At 43.5% G+C, this 12610-nt stretch overlaps 1 long non-coding RNA gene across 1 annotated transcript; it reads left to right on the top strand.

The window, feature by feature from the left end:
• The first annotated feature begins 522 nt into the window (after positions 1-522).
• Positions 523-3610, top strand: LOC146972606 (uncharacterized). The gene is made up of 3 exons (XR_015037912.1): positions 523-640; positions 2943-3067; positions 3503-3610. It is a non-coding gene; the product is annotated as an uncharacterized LOC146972606 (long non-coding RNA).
• The last annotated feature ends 9000 nt before the right edge of the window (positions 3611-12610 follow it).

Genomic DNA, 12610 nt, shown 5'->3' with positions numbered 1-12610 from the left:
GCAGCTGGACAGAGTTCAGCATCTCCAGCACACACCTCCAGCGTCTCAGAGCAGATCATACTGCTTATTGTTTCATGATGACTTAAACATAATTTTATATACGTATTCATGTGTTCATAATTAATTCTTCAGAATTCTGTGGGTGGTTAATCATATTTTATTATATAATTAGCAAACAAGACAGCAAGTTTGATTTGGTGATCAAATCTTAACATGATGTAGCCTATGGCATTTTTGGCAATTAAGATATTTGCATTGGAGCCTCATGTATATTCAAAGTGCTTGCTGTGGACAAAATTGTTGATGTGTTGAAATTTAAGAGGATATATCCTCTTAAAGACCATGTTTTTCAGTTCCTGAGTTGTCTGATATGGTTACAGTAACACATCTCTGTATCCAAATGTTTCAACAAGTTGCTGTACCAAATTATGAGATATAATGACATGATAAAACTAGTAACTAAAATAAGACATTGAACCACCTTTTTAAATAATTAAAATATTGTATTTTTATGTATTTAACAGAATGGATGGCCCAGCAGGAAATACCAAGAAAGAGATGCCCAAAAGAGCGCGAAACCCACCGAAGAAGATGTGTTTTTATGAACCAGACCCCGGCTCACCCAAAGATGACTCAGATGGTAATTCATTTCACTACATGGCTTAGCTAATTTTTGGCATGATTGTCATTTCTAACTTACTATGGACACTATAAAAACCAAAATCTTGGACAGTCTCTGGTCTCTTATCACTTGGATTATTATTATCTATATATTGGAAAACTTCAGCTGCAAACATTGATTTACAGGATTTTTTAAAAAGAAATGTCAAAGGTGAGAGTAACCCCCACTTGAAACTGTATGCATTTTAGTGACAGAATTTTACAACTCTATTGGTCAAATTATCACTACATTTGGGGCTGGGAAATTGATTTAAACATTTTTTATTTAAATAAAATAAAATTCTCATCAGAAAAAGTAGCAACTTTTTTCCAGGATAGGCATGAAAGTGCAAATAGGTCTCTAATTGTTGATACCTACAGAAACTCCGTTGCCGCTTTATTGTAGATTATAGAATTTAATTCTTTAAAATGTATTGACAATGTAGGGTATATGGAGGGTAATGATTCATGACCAGTTATGGTCACTATTCATAAATTATCGTATTATCAAGTTATTGATTAATCATATAGGGTTAAACAAAACCTCAGGGCATCACCTTCCTGAAGCTATGTCCTTGGGAGGCGAAAGGAATCTACTAGGAAGCTGAACAATAATTGTATAATTAAGCAATATCACACGAGAGGGAGTGCTGTTGTACTGTATATCAGCACGGGTGTGATAATCACACCTGTAAATTTAGATTTTGGTACAAAGAAAGCTAGGTTATTAAAATAACACACACACACAACACAATGTAAACAAATAGTACGATCTTAAGTTGTTACAGCCTAACCTGAGCAGCGGTGTCCTGACGTCGGTTCTTCGTCTAGCTTGATGGTAGTTACTTCTTGCTGCACCGTGACTAAGGTTTTAGCAGCTGCTATCTGGCTTTTATCTACAATTTATGTTGGCGGACTTACAGGCGTGTCTGCCTGAGGAAAGGTGTTCCCGTTATCACCCGCTGTCATGTCGCGTAGCGATTTATTTGCACCACTAGATGGCAGTACGAGACCACGAATGAATGAGAGGGTGCAGTTGCATATATCACAGTGTCTGCATGAAAGACAATAAAGCTTAAAGGACAATTCCAGGCAAAAACAACCATAGGCCATATTTTCCAAATATTTTACCTCTAGAATAATGAATGTGCAGATTTTTCTCTCAATGTCTCCTGTTATCTAGCAGATCTCTCTGTCCCCACCTCCTAGCAGCAGCAGAAAATGGAGGTAGTGCGTTCTACCGCCGTTTAGCTATTTGCAACTCACACACCACCCTTTTTATTCCACAGACAACAGCAAATAGTTATACAAACATGCAACCAGGTGTTTGTTTACCTGGAGGAGGCGGACATCTTGGAGAAATTAGTAATAATAAACGCATGCATAGACTCGCGGGAATCTTGTTGATCTCGTTGATAATAAAATGCATACAGTAATCATTAAATAATTAAATAGAATAAAAACAAAGTGAAAAGATAGAATACAGAGTGCATGATTCAAATCAAATACATTGTTATTGTAAAGTGTCGCATGAGTGAAGAAGTGTGAAGCAAATGCAAAAAGAATAAAGTTAAAGCAGATATCAGTGGCACGGCCGTTTCGGCTAATGCTGTGTTCAAGGCAGGCTTTTGAAACCGTAAGTTACAGCTTCAAGTCACAACTACGACTTGGTAGCGTTCCAGGTAACCCGTAGCTCGTGTTTTTACCGTCCTGTTGTCTGTGAAAGTTCCCTATAACGGCCACTCGTAACTTCCGACCCGTGAACTCGTACCAGATTGAACTGGTATGACTTCACAGGAAGGAAAAACACAAAGTACGAGTTTCCTTGAACGCACCATGAGTTAGCAGCCCCCGCCCTTGTCAGGCATCAATTGGTCCTCGTGCTACGTCACCACATTCACGCGCATCCCTTGGCTGCACACACAGCCCTTCATGCCGTTCTCTCCCCTCATTGGATAACACTTGTATCCCACAAGGAAAATTTTCTCCTCGGGTTACAGCAGAGCAGAGTGACGGAGAGACTCGTGTTTAGGCTGAAATACTTCATGTAAGTGATTGCTGACGGAAAATAGGACTATTTAGGACTTATATTAACAAAAACATTCCACTGATATCTGCTTTAATGCTAGTTGAAGGCTAATGTGAAGAGATTAATTTGTATCACTTCTAAGTCTAAGAGGATTAGAATTGAGACCAATAAGATATAGTAGCATGTTTAAGATTGATTTTTAGCCTGTACTGGTTTACTCAAAATCTCCTATATTTACTCTGTTCATTTTCAGGACTTTTTGTATTTTTGAGTTTTTTACTGCAGAGGAGTGCCGAAATGCTGTGGCCTTTGGGAAGCACGGGAAGGTGCCAGATGGGAAGACAGTCCTGGATAAGTTCAAAGTCAATGGGATTCTAAGTAAGTACATTGCTCATTGTTAACAATTTATGGAAATATGGAAAGGTTGTGGAAATCCATCAGTAAAAATACATAACATAAAGAAGCACAAATTATTTTCAAAAATGAATTTGTTGTAATTCTACTTTTAATTTCTAGTTTGGTTTCCCCTCTTTTTTCTGACCCTTCTCACATTCATCACAATATCTGGCCAAATTTGGCATAATTTCTGAAGTGTTTGAACCCCATGTATCACATAGCTACATTTAATGTTTTGATTGTTTCAGTGACCTCACAGTTTTGCTGAATTTCCTCGTGTGAACCATAGAGATATTTCAATGTGAATTATGTGACATCTGGATTAAAAAAAACTCTCAATACTGTCATTGTAACTGCTGTTACATTATGCCATTTGTAATTTGTGCTTTCTTTTCTCTGTTTTTTTTCTTCTTGCAGCTTACATCATGCGCTGTAGTACCCTGGATGGATGGACACCGGTGGGGAAAAGTAAGGTCAAAAAAGCCTTCATAAACAAATGCCGCATCAGGGCCACAGCACTGTAAAGCATTGCAACCTTCGTTGAAATGTCCATGTTCAAAAAAAGGCCCTTTTAAATGTTTTAAATGCTGTGCAATGTTGTGCAATGTGCACTGTAAAGTTATGTCATGATTACAGCTACTTGAAACACAGCATCAGGGCCACAACACTGTAAAGTATGGGATGTGGCATACTGATAGACATTGTTGAAATATCCATGTTAAAAAAAAAGGCCCTTTTAAATGTTGTTCAATGTGCACTGTAAAGTTATGTCATTATTACAGCTACTTGAAACACAGCATCAGGGCCACAACACTGTAAAGTATTGGATGTGGCATACTGATAGACATTTGTTGAAACAACCATGTTCAAAAAAAGCCCCTGTATACAAATGCTGCCTGAGGGCCTTAAAGTGATAGTTCACCCAAGATTGAAAATTCACTCATTATCTACTCCCCCTCATGTGGACTAAGGGCTGGGAGAAGTTTCAGAGTCCTCCGTGGCTTCTCTGAGTTACAGGGGGTCTCGGCGTAGCAGTGCATGTCCATATAACAGTTGAAAAAGGGATACCAACTGTCTTCGTAACAAAAAGACACACCAAAGAACATCCAAATACCTCCATGCTGCTCGTATGTAATGTCCGTCTTATATTGAAGCCCCGAAATGCGAAATTGTCCCGAAAAAAATTAAACAAGTCTATATTTCAAGCTCGTTTTGTAGCGGAAGCGTCTCGAAGCTCCTCTTCCCTGTTTGTCAAATTTGGACAAATCAGGGTCTGTCCTCTTTCCAGGGAAGAGGAGCTTCGAGAAGCTTCCGCTACAAAACGAGCTTGAAATATAGACTTGTTTAATTTTTTTCGGGACAATTTCGCATTTCGGGGCTTCAATATAAGACGGACATTACATACGAGCAGCATGGAGGTATTTGGGTGTTTTTTGATTTGTCTTTTTGTTACGAAGACAGTTGGTATCCATTTGCAACCGTCATATGGACATGCACTGCTATTCTGAGACCCCCTGTAACTCAGAAAAGCCACGGAGGACTCTGAAATTTCAATCTTTAAGGCCCTCATGCAGCATTTGTATACAGGGGCTTTTTTTGAACATGGTTGTTTCAACAAATGTCTATCAGTATGCCACATCCAATACTTTACAGTGTTGTGGCCCTGATGCTGTGTTTCAAGTAGCTGTAATAATAACATAACTTTACAGTGCACAATTTCAATTTTGGGTGAACTATCCCTTTAAAGTTGTAAAATGTTGTGCAATGTGCACTGTAAAGTTATGTCATTATTACAGCTACTTGAAACACAGCATCAGGGCCACAACACTGTAAAGTATGGGATGTGGCATACTGATAGACATTTGTTGAAACAACCATGTTCAAAAAAAGCCCCTGTATACAAATGCTGCCTGTATTAATGTTGTTACAGCTACTTGAAATACTCACAATACTATACTTTGAATAAAGATTACTCATTGCAAAAGGGAAATCAATTTGTCTGTCAGCTCATTTGCTATAGAATTATAAAGCCTGGCCGTTGGTGGGTATATATATATATGTATATGTATATGTGTATGTGCTTCAGAATGTTTAGTTGCTGCAGTATTTGTAAGGTGTGTGTGTGTGTGTGCCATATTGCTCCATTGTAGCTCCAGTATTGCTCCATTGTAGCTCCAGTATTGCTCCATTGTAGCTCCAGTATTGCTCATTTTCTTCTCCAAGGAGAAATAAAGGAGCCATTAAAAACACTGACTTGAGATTAGCAAGGTATCTCCCTTAAGTCTCAAGTATGACTCCCTCTAATTACTCTGTCTCACCTATTGCTCCTAGTGAATTTTAGGAGAAACATATGAGAAACATTTGAGTCAAAATAGAAACTAAAATGAGGCTGAGATGAGAATCTCAAATTTGTCTCCGGAGCTACAGAAGAGCAAGCTTTGAGCAGTAAATTTTTCCTCTGGGCAGTAGAGCCGTTGCAAGCGCCATTTTTAAATGTTTAACGTCCGGCCGTTGTTTACGTTACGCCGTTGTTTACGTTCGGATCAGGTAATGCTCTGAAGGCTAGACCGTCCCATTTACCGACCGTTGATGCAGCCGACGGAGGAGCCTCCGAAGCCGTTGCCTCCGGAGACCGCGTAGGCTGGGTCCTCCGAAGGCTGCAGCCCCTGAATTGGGACACAGCTGCTGTGTCCCAATTCAGGGGCTGCATCCTTCGGAGGGTGGATTTGAAGGCCGATTACGTCACAGCGCTGCGCGAAGGCTGTCCCAATTCGTCTAAATTCGAAGGGTCCTCCAAATGCGTCCTCCTTTCCCCTGCATTCGGAGGATGCACCGCTACTATCCTTCGCGGCCTCCCGTATCCCAAGATGCTTTGCTGCACCATTGTTGTTATTAGCAACCTAGCCGTTGGCTATCAAACGGAGCAGCTCTGTGCTGTAGCCATGGTAACCCGGCTCTGCGGCCGGCTCGGAGGTGTGGCTGCCCGCTGCTGAGCTCTGCTCTGCTCTGGCTGCACAGGTGAGGAGCGGAGGCAAAGCATCTTGTGTGTGACAACTTTTAATAAGAAAGCTATGAAAACACATTACTTGTGCTCTCTTTATTCTCTATTCAATAGCCTACCCCCCTGGCTGCTGTTCAATGGTTTGTTTATTAGTATATTAATGATAACTGCCCTTGTATTGATTCTACTTCTTTAAAAAAAAAAAAAAAAAAAAGTGAGGGGCGGAGGAGCGGTAGAGCTGTTGCAAGCGCCACTTTTAAATGTTTAACGTCCGGCCGTTGTTTACGTTACGCCGTTGTTTACGTTCGGATCAGGAAATGCTCTGAAGGCTAGACCGTCCCATTTACCGACCGTTGATGCGGCCCCCGGAGGAGCCTCCGAAGCCGTTGCCTCCGGAGACCGCGTAGGCTGGGTCCTCCGAAGGCTGCAGCCCCTGAATTGGGACACAGCTGTAGATGCCGCATTCGGGCTTGTTTTGAATGTCTCACGGCCGCCATCTTGAGGAGTAGTTCCTCCTGACAAGCAGTCAATAGTCAGACCGGTCAGAGGGTTTGACAGCTGTGAATCTGGCAAAATGCCAGCCTTTTGTGCCACGTACGCATGTTCCCATGAAAGAAACGCCAAAACGAAGAGACATGGAATAACTTTTCTCAAGTAATAAGTTGTTTTATATTATATAACTGTTATGAACTTGTTGAATTTGATGTAGTTCAGTTATCTGACATAAATGAAACTAACGTAACGTATCATAGGATGGGATATGTGTTACATTTAGTGCATATACCGGTAGTTAATATATCAATAGTTTGTTATTTTGTGGCTTATCAGCTGTTTCCCCCGGCTGTGGTAGTTGTGAGTTTGTGGTTGCCATGGTGATGAGGCCGGCGACTGAGTGTAAACCACTGTAGGCTACCTATAGAGGGATTATCTGTTTACCAACAAATCAGGATGCGTGCGCAACCTGACTGCAGAAAGAACCGGTTGTCATGGTTACCTCTATGGATCTAGTGTAGTCAAAGCGGTGTTAGCTAGCGATGTTGTCAGCCTACCACAACAGTTTATCACCCACTGATGTAGTGTGTGTTTTATACATAGACGGTTTTATAGTTTTATAACGGCAGGAAAAAAAAAAAAAACGTCAGGACGGAGGATCGAGTTTGTACCGCGGCAACGGCAACTCAGCCACGGGACAAACCACGGACACTCACAGCACGGCGTCGGTCATCGGTAAAAACAACACTGTGCATCCCTAACGTTATATTTAACAGACAATCATGTTCAGGAAAACACTCACGATTATAAGGACTGATGCTGCCTGGTCAGAGACGAGGGAAGAGGACGGACCTGTCTAAAGTCTGGAACAACTGCATAACGTAACTGTAACACTGCACCTGCATGGCTGAGTATGTAAAGTAATTTAAAACAATATAGCTTAACGTTAATTAATGTCAGCTGCTTTCCATTAGTATGTGACCTCGTCTTCAGTCACTGTCGTAGTAAACATTTCACAACTCAATTCGCTGCAGTTACAGCTGTGACTGTGGGCATATCTAGCTTTATCACCATTCAAACCAACGTATCTAACACGTTATATTGCTCGAAATGAATCGCCAATGTACTATTTTCTCTCTTGTTGCCTTGAAAGGGGTGCGAGTTGGCGCTATTCTGTAAATTTTGCGCGTTTTGGTTACTTTTATCAAAACAATTAGTGTTCTGCCCTGACTATGTTTAATATGTTTAAAAGACACTCAAAATGACATTGAAATGTTAATTTACTGTTTTCTACGTTTATATGTATTTCCGGCGCTTTTATTTTGAAAATCTCCCGAACCGGATGTAGGAAGTAAACACGTAAACGAGAGGAAAAACGAGTGTGTATGCATCGTCTCATGGCCGCATCAATGCAGTTATCTCTCAGAAAGCAATGGTTGTAAGTGTTACACATAGTTTACAGGTTTGATAAGATGTGTTGATATCTTTCAAGGGTATTTTGTGTATAAAAGTAACGGTTTAATGCCGTGCTTGTGTGACAGCAGTGTGTATACTTACCTGCTAAGTTGCCTTGTTTTCTAGCCTGCTGTGCTAATACCTGTTGAGTTAATATGAAGCAGTCAACACGTTGATACTGATATTTACATGACTGTTTATTAAGACACTTTTTTGTATCTTTCTTTTCTAGTTTTACACCGAATTCAGTGCAGTCAGAAATGCTGACTTATGTGTAAGAAGATATTAAAGGAGCAAGCCGCTCACTTCCTGGCTCTTGAATAAGGAGTTTGGCTGGCTGTTTAATCTGTGTTCACGCAAGAGCAAAACACATAGAGAGAACAGTACAGTAAAAAACCATATCATCAGAGGGATTCGCCTGCTGCAGTTATGGAAGCCCAGACAACACAGAAGGACGAAAAGGCAGCGTCAGAGGCCAGCTCAAAGCGCACATCTTCCTCCAAGCATTCAGTGGCTAGCGCTGCTGCTAAGGCCAGAGCCGCAGCTGAAGCTGCACGCACCAGAGTCACATATGGACAAAAAGAGCTGGAATTGAAAAAGCAAAGAGCCAAATTGGATTTGGAAAAAGCTACAATAGAAGCGGATCTAGAAGCACTAGGACTTGAAAAAGCAGCTGCTGCTGCTAACGCAGAGGCTGAGATTTTAGAAGCTGCAGCACGATCAGAATATGAGGACATAGGCAGTGTCCTCAGGAGTGACGTCTCACCACAGGTAACCAAACAGCGAACAGAGGCATATCTGGACCATCAAGCTCAGACCAGCTTCAGTCCTAACACACCTGCCCCAGACACACTGTTCCCTCCCCATATAAAAAAGACACATCCACTGACAACGCAGGAGCCCCCTGAGTTAAGCCCCATCCACCGTCATGATGGTTCACCCACAACACCAACGCACACAAAGACTTCTGCTATTGCTCCAGCTGCTAACATGATAGACTTTGCTAAATATCTGGCACGCAGGGAGTTAGTAACTACAGGTCTTACCAAGTTTGATGACCAGCCTGAGAGCTTCAGAGCGTGGCAGTCCTCCTTCTATAACGCCACTCAAGACTTAGACCTAACAGCTGGTGAAGAGTTAGATCTCCTGGTAAAATGGCTAGGAAAGGAATCATCTGAACACATTAAAAGAATTCGAGCAGTACATGTCACTAACCCTGAAGCCGCACTTCAGATGTCTTGGACAAGGCTCAGAGAGTGCTACGCCGCCCCTGAAGTGATAGAGAGCGCTCTATTCAAGCGGTTGGACAATTTTCCTCGTCTCACTTCAAGGGAGAACATTAAACTAAGAGAACTTAGTGACCTGCTCATGGAGCTGCTCTCAGCCAAAGACGATGGATACTTACCTGGACTCAGTTACCTTGACACACCTCGGGGCATTAACCCCATCGTCGAAAAGCTGCCAATAAACCTGCAAGAAAAATGGCTGTCTACTGGGTCAAGATATAAAGAACATTATGCTGTAATTTATCCCCCGTTCTCCTTCTTTGCTGACTTTGTCAACGGTGAGGCAAAAGCTAGAAATGACCCCAGCTTTGTCGTGATGAACAACAGCCGCACTCATTTCCGTAATGAGAGGCCCATAGCAAAGCATGAGGGTGTGAGAACAACTATAGCCGTCCACAAGACAGACTTGTCAGCAGCAGCAGGTCCAAACTCAACGTATAGAGCAGAGATGGAAAAGAGAAACAGTGGTGATCCAGCTAAATACTGCCCACTTCACAATAAAGCTCATCCTCTGGAAAAGTGCAGAGCCTTTAAAATGAAGCCGCTGACAGAACGCAAAAGACTGCTAAGAGAGCACAGACGATGTTTTAGGTGCTGCTCTGCAACTCACATGGCCAAAGACTGTTCTGTGGAGCTGAACTGCTACGAGTGTGAGAGTGATCGACACTGCACAGCCATGCATCCAGACATACACCTCTCACCAGCAGCGTCATCTGTGACTGAGCCAGACACAGAGCAGCAAAGCAACACGCCTTCAGAGGTTACGTCACGGTGCACTGAAGTCTGCGGAGAAGGCCTCCCAGCACGATCTTGTGCGAAGATATGCTTGGTTCAAGTTTTCCCACAAGGACAAAAGGAACGCTCAGTCAAGAGGTACGCCATCCTTGACGACCAAAGCAATCGCTCGCTGGCTAGAGCTGAGTTTTTCCAGCTGTTTGGTATCCAAGGCAACGCTTCACCCTACCTGATGAGAACATGCGCCGGCACTGTGGAAATGACTGGAAGGAAGGCAGTCGGTTTCCAGGTACAAGCAATAAATGGTGAAGTATGTTTAAACTTACCGCCACTCATTGAATGTAATGAGATCATGAGCAATCGATCAGAAATCCCCTCACCAGAGGTCGCTCTTTCCCATGCTCACCTGAGACCTGTGGCGTCTTACATCCCAGAGCCCGATCCTGAGGCGCAGATCCTGATCTTACTGGGGAGAGACCTCATACGTGTACACAAGGTGAGACAGCAAATCAGTGGGCCCCACGATGCACCTTTTGCCCAGCGTTTGGATTTAGGGTGGGTTATAGTGGGGGAAGTTTGTATTGATAGTGCTCACAAACCCACTGTAGCCGTCTTTAAGACCAACGTCCTGCAGAACGGACGTCCATCCTATCTGACGCCATGTCAGAAACACATCAGCGTCAAAGAAAAAGTGAGCTACGGCGGGGAGCACAGACACGGCACCTCTACTCACCTCTCCAGCTGTTCTGGCAACGGTGTGGCAGCTCAAGACAAGCTTGGATGCAGTGTGTTCATGAGAACAGAGAATGATGACAAACCTGCCTTGTCTTTCGAGGATGAAACATTTCTGAAGGTCATGGAAAAGGAGTTCCACAGAGATGAAAAGAACAGCTGGACTGCTCCCCTACCTTTCCGGTCCCCCAGGCCACGCCTTCCTAATAACCGTGCTCAAGCCCTCTCCCGTCTCCACTCCTTGCGGCGTACACTAAGCAAAAATCCTGAAATGAAAGAACAGTTTGTAGCCTTTATGGAGAGGCTTTTTGTAAACGGACATGCTGAAGAAGCTCCCGTTCTTCCTGAGAGTGCAGAGTGCTGGTACTTACCCATTTTCGGAGTGTACCATCCCCAAAAGCCGGGTCAGATACGAGTTGTATTTGATTCGAGCGCACAAGAAAATGGCATCTCTCTTAACAACGTCCTGCTTTCAGGCCCCGACTTAAATAACTCGCTCCTGGGAGTGCTGCTCAGATTCAGAAAAGAACCGGTCGCACTGACTGCTGACATCCAACAAATGTTCTATGGATTCTTGGTGAGAGAAGACCACAGAGACTACTTAAGATTCCTCTGGCACAAGGATAACGATCTGACTAAGGAAGTGATGGAGTTCAGGATGCGAGTACATGTGTTCGGGAACAGCCCTTCGCCGGCAGTCGCGATATACGGCCTCCGGAGAGCTGCCCAAGAAGGCGAACAAAAGTACGGCTCTGACTCTCGCCACTTCGTTGAGCGACACTTTTATGTGGATGATGGGCTCATCTCCCTCCCATCTGAGACTGAAGCCATCGATCTGCTCAAGCGCACTCAAGCTTCGCTGGCAGAATCAAATCTGAAACTGCATAAAATCGCCTCAAACAGTGTCACAGTGATGCAAGCCTTCACACCTGACGACCTGGCTGCAGGCCTGAGAGACCTAGGCCTCAACAAAGAAGAGCTTCCAGTGCAAAGAAGTCTCGGTTTGTGCTGGAACATAGACTCTGACACTTTCACATTTAAAGTGGCAGTCAACGACAAGCCATTCACTCGCCGTGGAGTGCTATCCACCGTCAATAGCCTCTTCGACCCATTGGGCTTGGTTGCGCCAGTGACCATTAAAGGGCGAGCCTTGCTCAGAGAACTTTCTGCTGACATTCACGAGTGGGACACTGAACTTCCTGCAGACAAGTTAAACAAATGGGAAACATGGAAAGAATCATTAAAGGACCTGAGTGCACTACATCTTCCCCGCTCCTACATACAATGGTCCCTCTCCAGTGCCACATACACAGAGTTATGTCTTTTTTCTGATGCTTCAAACTGGGCAATAGGGGCAGTAGCTTACCTCAGAGTTGTCATGACAGATGGACGGTGTCGAGTTGGCTTTGTGCTCGGAAAAGCTAAGCTGGCTCCTCAACCCGAGCCCACCATTCCTCGCCTCGAACTGTGTGGAGCTGTGCTGGCCGTAGAGATGGCTGAACTGATCCTCGACGAGCTTGACCACAAACCAGATGCAGTGAGGTTCTATTGTGACAGTAAAGTTGTCCTTGGTTATATATACAATGAATCAAAGCGGTTCTTTGTGTATGTACACAACCGTGTTCACCGTATACGCAAGACAACTTCCCCTCAACAGTGGCATTATGTGCCTACAGGTCAAAATCCAGCCGACCTGGCCACCAGATCTGTTCCAGCGTCTCAACTTACCAACAGCATGTGGTTTACAGGGCCAGAGTTCCTTCACAAACCATTTCTGGCTGAAACACAGGAGACCTTTAAGTTGGTGGATCCTGAAACAGATGC

This window comes from Trachurus japonicus, chromosome 16, assembly GCF_045865225.1.
Source record: "Trachurus japonicus isolate A0001 chromosome 16, Traja_1.0".
NCBI lineage: Eukaryota > Metazoa > Chordata > Actinopteri > Carangiformes > Carangidae > Trachurus > Trachurus japonicus.
The sequence above is the reverse complement of the archived record's forward strand: the minus strand, read 5'-3'. Positions and strand labels throughout refer to the sequence as shown.